The following is an 8,415-nucleotide window of genomic DNA, read 5'->3' as shown; positions in this document are numbered from 1 at the left end:
ATTTAAGATGAAACTCGCTGTATCCTATTACAATGTTTCTTAATCACAGGAGCCCCTGATGGTACCTGAGCAATACAGGCCAGCGTGCGATAGTGTGAAATATAAGGTCACAGAATCTCAATTACAGATTTCAGCTGAGCAGAAAATTACATCTCAGGGACAAGGAGCAAATAAAACACTGGTAATATCAAGTGCAACACTACTGATATGTTTCCTCATTTATGTGTGTAACAGCAGCTTTTTTTCTGTTGAACTTTCTTCAGTGTGGGCTAGATATAACCTAACACTTATGAATCATCACTGACATTTACATGTGAGAAGCAGATCGAGGTTTTTCTTCATTATATATTTGGTCTCTGACGTTTCACTACACTTTAAAAATCTGTCTGACTATAATTATACTTATATTAAATATGCTATATTAAGATGTTATTCATTAATTGTTTTCATATCAGTTTAATTTTAGATTGATAGATAAGTAGTATGACAGATAGCACAAAAGAACACTGATAGACAGATGCTTTATGTTTAGTCTTGACTAAGACAGATTTTACTCTACACTCAAAAAAATGACTCTTTAAACTTACTTAAGTCAATTATGGACAGTGGTTCCACACAACCAAATTGTGTTTTGATAACATTAATGGAATTTTTTGAATCTATGCAAACTCCTTGTGTTGTGACAACACAACTGAATGAGGTAGAATCTATGTGAAATAGTAATGTTCAACCAACTCAATTTATTGACTTTGCTTCAACTTAAACTGGTTAAGTTAACTCAACATGTTTTGGTTTATTACAATCTAGCCAAATTTGTTTCACTCTATCAACATAAGGAGGTTTGTTTCAAATTACTCATTTCAATTATGGACAGTGGTTCCACACAATTAGTTCTAGTTACTTTAACACAATATTTTCTTTTTGAAGTTACTCCCTTCAACAAAGCATTTTTTGTATGTTTTGTCTTGTAATGAGACAAAAGACAAGATGTCACAAATGATCAAAGTGTATTTGTTAAACAAGCAATAAATAATTACACACAGTAAAATACAGTTTAAACCACATTACAAAATTACACAAAATAGCAAATACAATTCTAATTGGCATTCATGGGCAACCAATCAAACCTTATTCCAGGAACAGGAAGTGGCTCCAGAAATAACTTCTTCAGTATTCCAAATGTGTACCTGAGTTCAGGAGGGTTGCTCAAGTTCAGTCCATAAATCAGTCCCAGTAACATGGTTTTACAGACTGTAAACTGCTATAGGTCCTGAAGAACTTTATCCTTTAAAACTCCAACTTCTGCTGGACTGTCTTCAATGATGCAGCTTCAAATAGATTCCCATGAGTCTTCTGGATCACCTCCTGACTGCTGGCAACGTCTGTATCCTAGAAGTATTTAAAAGCATGGAGAACTCAAATTATTGTGTATTAACTTTAACAAATAATTTATTAACCTTGAACTCACCATATACTCCATACTGCTAGGGTCTTCATTTGGATACTTCAATTTCATTAGTCTGAAGATGAAAACAACAAAATTTAGCCTTTGTTTTTTTTTTTCTAAAATTACATGAAAAAAAGTCAGTCATTCATCTTCTTATGGGAAATCCAGGCAAGCAGTCAAGATGGGATTCTAACAAACATTACAGTGGAAAATGTTACACATCTGGACCCTGTATGGTTAACAACAGAACTGGAATGTTCCCAGACCCAGAAACATAGTAAGGACATCAGTAAAACAGTCCATGTGACACCAGTGGTTCAACCATAATTTTACAAAGTAAACAAAAATACTTTTTTGTGCAAACAAAATTAAAACAGCGACTTTATTCAACAATTCTTCTCCAAATCGCATCTTCCACCATTATCAACAGCACGTAAATAATTCATGCACATGGTGCTGCTGACCTACAACACGCCTGCACTGAGCCTTGATTACACGCAGAGGAAAGCAATGTTCATGCCTCTTGTTACTGTCCATAATGGCAGAATATGTGATTTGGAGAAGAATTGTTGATTAAAGTCGCTATTTTTGTTTTCTTTGCACAAAATGTATTCTTGTACCTTTGTAAAAGTGTGGTTGAAGCATTGATGCCACATGGACTGTTTTACTGATGTCCTTACTATGACTCTGGGAACATTTCAGTTGCATTGCAGCCTTTATGGAGGTTCAGAAATCTCTCGCATTTTCATAAAAAAATTAGGGATGCACCAATTGACCGGCCATAAATTGGAAACCAGACGGTTTTTGCTTTAAATACGCAATTGGTAATCGGCCGGTCTTTGGAATTTTTTTCAGCCGATTTTTCCGGAAGTGCGCCCGCATGCTCCGACTACATTACTTCTGTGTGAAAGCAAACACATCCCGGGATTGATTCCAGCATTGAACTCGGGTCGGGGACGTAGTAACATTGCTGGGTTCAATCCCGGGACAAGCGCTGTGTGAACAAAAGCCAGATCTAATGCCGTGTCGTAGTGATGACATTATCGTGTGACTCTTTTACTGGCTGTTTTGAAGGAAGATCAACGTTCACTGAAAAAAAAAAAGTGCAAACTGTATGAAGCAGAGATCAGTTAGTTCCTCACTTTCCACGGTGACACCGAGATCGTTCGCCAGATTCAGTGAAAGTATTACATGCCTAATGTTTTCGACTCGTACATTACACGTCACGCCCTGATGTCACGTGTCGTTACGGGATCTGTATTTGCCGGAATCGCAGTGTGAAAGGGGCTTTATTGAGCTTTCCCTCAATTTTGGACTGTAGACTGTGGACTGTCCTTCCTTCTTGTTTGTTGCTTAAAGATAAAAAAAAAAAAATCGTCCAGTTTGCTTGTAAAAGAAATCGGTATCGGCCATGAAAAATCATGATCAGGGCATCCTTAAAAAATATCATAATTTGTGCTCTGAAGATGAATGATGGTCTTACGGGTTTGAAACGACATGAGGGTGAATAATGACATGTTTATTTTTGGGTGATCTAGCCATTTAAACACACCTGAACCAGCTAATCAAGGTTCTTGGGAATTTTAAAACAAAAAAGTCTTACCTGAAGTTCCAGGCAGGTGTGTTAGAGCTGAACCCCACAGAACACTGGCTTTCCTAGAGCAGGTCTGGACACCCCTGCCTTGCATCAAAATAAATCTATCAGTTTATAGATATACCACATATTTTGTATTTATTGTATTAATAAACCTTATCTTATCTGTCTTTTTTTGTCAATTTCCAGTAACCAGTGAGAGAATAATGTTTTAATACAAGGTTGTGTTGAGTGCAGTTGTTCTTACCTGTGTAGTGGGCACCAAGAGGGTTTCAGTATTTGTCCAAGGTCTCTTCTTCAGTATGAAAACATCTTCGTAAATTTTGCAGTCCGAATCAAGTTTGGCAAAGATTGTTGATTCTAATGGGCCTATGGTAATTCTGGATGTCTCAAATTCTGCACAAACCTGTACACATGAAGTGCAATGTGTTACAAAAAAAAAAAAAAAAAAAATTGAACAGCAAAAACCAATTCAATGATCAAAATATTAAGTGATTTATTTGTGTGAGTGATGAATAGTGTCATGTTTACCATTCCTAAAGGAGGACCTGATTACATATCTGGAGCATATGTATAATGTGAACAGCTCAGAGTAGTGTCCGGTTTAAAGTCATTGTATGACCACACCGCCATGTTCATAAACAAAGCTTCAAATAATCCCACTGTGCTGAGCCAGGGCTCTCAAAACTCGGTCAACATCTCATGGTTGGACATTTATTGATTATTTATCTTTTTAAATTAGTTAAAATATACATATTATAACAAATAAAGGTAATTACTTCCACTTTTTAAAGTCATTATGTATTACTAATACAATTAATTTATACAAATATATTTGGCACACAAAATGAGATAAGAGAGAAACTCCTATTCGCCATTTGATTAGTTATATGAGGAAGTAGCTGAATGACAAATCATTCTGTCTCTTAACATCTCTTATTAAGCCATATGTATAATATAAAGTAAAGGTAAGTGATAGGACGTTTTATTTTTGGATAAACATTTTATTAATAAATACAATCTCTCTTAAAATACCTTATTGGGTTATGATAATCAAAACAGTTTGGTTTGATCTAGCGCAGAACTAAGACTTTAATGAAATATTTCCCCCACTTATAAAATGATTTTATTATTAGCTAGCTCCATACCGGAGAGCTGCTTTATAAAAGGAAATCAAGTTATAATTCTAGCGACACTTACTCTGTATTTTCATGTTTAATATTGAAAAGCTATCGATTGCATAAAGGACTGTTATATAAATAAACGTGACTGGACTTTTCTTTACTGGAGTGCCTGGAGAACCTCAGAGTTCGTGCAAACATCCATATCTCTGTGTTCTTAAGAGCTGCTTTTACATCGCGGTCAGTTTTTTGTTGTGTTTATGCAGTTATTGAGAGGAAGGCGTGCAGTATATATTTACATATTCATCCAAGGTTCGGATCGGGTCGGTTTGCCTCAAACTGAAGTGCTATCTTCTTCTTTTTAATTGAATCAGGAGAGTGTATTACAATCTTGCGCTACAGCGCCACACTGGTCAAACTGCATTAATGCAGGCTTTCAAATCAGGCAGATACGAGATCAAACCACTAACGTTACTCAAAAACATTTGCTGAAAATTTTATTTTTATCGTCGACGTTGTCGATAATGTCGAGTAATTGTTTCAGCCCTAGTGTATATATATATATACTAAAGTAAATACATTACAGAGAGTCGTGCGCTTTCACATCTCCCAACGCTTTACGTTACTTTAACGATTGATAATTAAGTAAAATGTAAAATTAAACATTTTAAGTTGATTAAACACAATACAATTGTGTTTTGTCGGAAAACTAAATATATTTGTGTTGTTTTAACAAAACATATATGTGTAAAACGAACAGTGCCGGAAAACCATTTTTTTGAGTGTACAATAAAATTGCAATAAAAAGCAACAGAATTAAATAATAGCTTTTACAAAGGAAAAGAAAGATTTGATGCATAGTGTGTAATTAAAGTTTCATAAGTCTAATTATTCAAACTATATTTTGATGGGGCTAAAGCTTTAGAAACTTTGCTGGAGATCAAAAGGAAACAGAAAAGAATGTCATCAAACTACTTTATGATGCGGATTTATTTATATGACTGAATTTTACATAAAAAGGGGAAGAAATCCGATTCTTCTTAAAAAAAAAAAAACAAGTTTTGTTACGTTAAAAATTTTAATTTTGTGATGATAAATTTAAGAGAAACGGTACACTTTCTTTATGTAAACAACCTAAAAGCATTTCTGCCCCCTAATTTTATGAAAACATTTTTTTACCTCTCTATAAAAAGTGCATCAAAATGTCTATACAAATGACTGAAGACTCAGTCCCAAGTGTGCATACTGCAGACAGTGAAGAGTTAACAATCTAATACGGCTGTTACCCAGCACTTAACCCGGATTGCTCCAGGGGGAATGAACCTGCAATCAGTAGCGTTGGACTTAGAATAGCCTGTTAAGTGGCAACTAACTAGTCAACAAGTAACAGCTGAAGAGCTCACCATAAAACTTAAGAGCTGACCTTGTGATTGGCAGATCAAACTTTCCTAGAGCTGCAGTGCGCCTTTTCCAGAATTGTCATTAGCCTGCCGTGTGATCTCGTGCTGCTTTCATCTCTACAGGGTTCAGAAATTAGCATGATCAATTGCTGCTGTGGCAAAACAATCTTGTAAAATGTCCATTTCTGAAGCCATGATAGGTCAGTTCTATCCGTGGTCTTGTTAGTATTGAGCTCAACTTTGGTTTTGAAAACCGTTTATTTGATTTCTTTGGACTGGCTTTTCTAAAGTGAAATGATAGCATCAGCTAGCAGAGTTTGAGGTTTAGCATTTCATGCAGTAAGATGACAAACACAGCAGGTCAGTACTAATGAAATCTAGCTTCATGCACTTTAATGAGCAGTTAAAGCAAAAGGAGATCTGGTTGTTGTGAAAGGGACAGTCAACTCAAAAATTTAAATCTTTATTTACTCACCCTCGTGTTGCTCAAAAAATGCTTCTGTGAAACACTACTTTGAAAAATTAGATTTTGCAAATCATTCAGTTGAAGTCAATAAGATTGTATGTTATTTAGATCAAGAAATTCTTCAAAATATCTTCTTTTGTGATCTGCAAGAAAGTCATAGTAAATTATAATGATTTTCTTTTCCTTTTTTTATTTAATCCCTTTAAATCTAGAAGAAGATTTTATAGCTGAAATATTACTGATTTCATTTCTCAGGAGAAGTAATGAATATTGTTTTCATTTCAAGGTGTATTTAGCGGTTTTGGATGTTTACATTTGGTAACTTGTGTGTCAAATTAAGATATTTACATGAGTAGCCTGCATTAGTGCCACCATAAACTCTGAACTTCCTTTAAACCCAGACATTCTAAGCTGGTGACGTAATAAAAGAATAATAGCAGAAACAAACTGATATTGATCATAAGCATTTGTATACTGAATAGCAATGGAATTTACAGAAAATACTACTCAGTTAAATTTATTAGGAGACAGACTACATGACCTATCATTCTCTGAAAGCAGCATTATAAAAAAAAAAAAAAAAAAAAAAATTCCAATTTCTTCCAATCCAAATTATACGTACAGTAGTATAATACAGGTATTTATGAAATTAGAAAACTCTTTTAATACATGAAAAAAAGACAGAAAAATTGAATTAAACATGTCAAACTTGCTTCCAATTAAAATTACATACATTCTATTACTCAATTACAGAATTCCACTATTGACAAAAAGCCATACAATTTCCAGAAAATACTATGCATTTAGCTGATTTATGAAGACACAGACCACATTTCCCATAATTCTCTGTAATAGCATTAAACTGATAAAATACACAGCTTAAAAAAAATCAATTATACACCGAATGGAGAACCTTTGCTCTTCATGTCTTGCATTAGTGCTACAAAACTCTTTGTATATCAGTAATTGAAAAAGAAAGAAGATTATTCAGCATGTCACATTTCCATCCAATAAACTTACGTATCATACATGTTTTTGTTTTCCAAAATAGTAATTAGGAACTTAAAAGGAAAGCTTGAATGCATACTCCTACAGGTCATTTTAGATTAAGGAGATTTGCTTTTACTGCTAATTGTTTAGCTCAATTTGTTTTTTTTCCTGTTGGGAAAAGGTTTGAAATGGAATCTAATGGCACACTGGCGGTGATTCAGACATTGCCAATGCTTAGGGCTGGGACAATAGGCTAAAATGCCGATACTTGTGTGCTGATTCAATATATATTACGATAATTGAGTATTGTGATTATATAACTACTGTGATTCGATATTACAATTTGTTGTAATTTTTATTTGCTTATTAAAGACTAAAGAAACTGTATACAATGAGTCATATTGGAAACAATGCATCACATCTTTCTGAACTTATCTTTCAGGAGCAAACACATAAACAGTGTATATTTTAAAGTACCATGAACCATGAAACTTTAAGGTAGCCTACCAAAACCCTGAACCTGCACATGAATACAATAGTCAAATGTTCAACAAAATGAGTAGAATTTTTTTCTGAAATAAAATAAAGTGCTATGACACTTTGCATACCATTTTAGTCATGTTTAGTCATGTTTTCCCAGCAGTGGGTAAAATTAGAAGTACAAGTTACTTTACAAGTAACTTTTGTATATTAGGGTGCTTTCACACTTGGTTCACTTGCCTGGTCTGAACCCGAGTTTGGTTGCTCCCCCCTGCCCCTGCGCCTGCTGGACTGTGTTCATATTATAATATCTGAGTCTGAACCACGGTTCGCTTGTGTCATCAAGCCAGCAGCTGTTTACCCCGTTGCTTGGTAACGAAAGCGCAGGAGAAGGCGGCAAATGCATAACATTACTATGTGCACTTACGTATTACGTTTTTGAACTGTTCGTTTTGTTTATAAACCTACATAACGGTACTTGCGTCTGTATCACGAATTTACTGAAAATGCTCTAAAGAATGTTGAAGGTGAACATAAATGAGATGTACAGCTCTCTGCTTGCAGCGCGTCAGTCACGCTCATCAGGAAAGTGAGTGAAACACACACAAACACACATATTCATTAAATAATTTGTCATTAAAAGCGGTTCACTTCTGCGATTTGGTACGATTTCGTTCACATGAGCAGCGAACCGTACCAGAGTTCACATGAAGTGTACCCCAGACCACCATTTATAAGTAGACTCGGGTACGGTTCGCGGGTGCGCATCCGAGTACGGAAGACAGCGTTCACATCATCCAAACAAACCGAATTCTGACGTCAATCGACCCCGGGTGCGCACCAAAAGTGTATATTAGTATTGGGATACAAAACATGAAGATGCAGAGAGAATTCTTGAAGAGGCTTGTTCCTCTCCC

At 35.1% G+C, this 8,415-nt stretch overlaps 1 long non-coding RNA gene across 2 annotated transcripts; it reads right to left on the bottom strand.

Annotated features, from left to right (window-relative positions):
- Nucleotides 1-990: 990 nt before the first annotated feature.
- On the bottom strand, nucleotides 991-4,758 carry LOC113085553 (uncharacterized). Of its 2 annotated transcripts, none has more exons than XR_003284312.1 (5): nucleotides 4,462-4,758; nucleotides 3,289-3,447; nucleotides 3,051-3,128; nucleotides 1,469-1,520; nucleotides 991-1,389 (listed from the first exon to the last, which is right to left on the bottom strand). It is a non-coding gene; the product is annotated as an uncharacterized LOC113085553 (long non-coding RNA). The 2 variants fall into 2 exon arrangements; XR_003284313.1 differs by lacking the exon at nucleotides 4,462-4,758 and adding an exon at nucleotides 3,573-3,612.
- Nucleotides 4,759-8,415: the final 3,657 nt, after the last annotated feature.

Source organism: Carassius auratus, unplaced genomic scaffold (assembly GCF_003368295.1).
Source record: "Carassius auratus strain Wakin unplaced genomic scaffold, ASM336829v1 scaf_tig00041830, whole genome shotgun sequence".
In the NCBI taxonomy this organism is placed as follows: Eukaryota; Metazoa; Chordata; class Actinopteri; order Cypriniformes; family Cyprinidae; genus Carassius; species Carassius auratus.
This window is presented reverse-complemented; position numbering and strand designations above follow the sequence as displayed.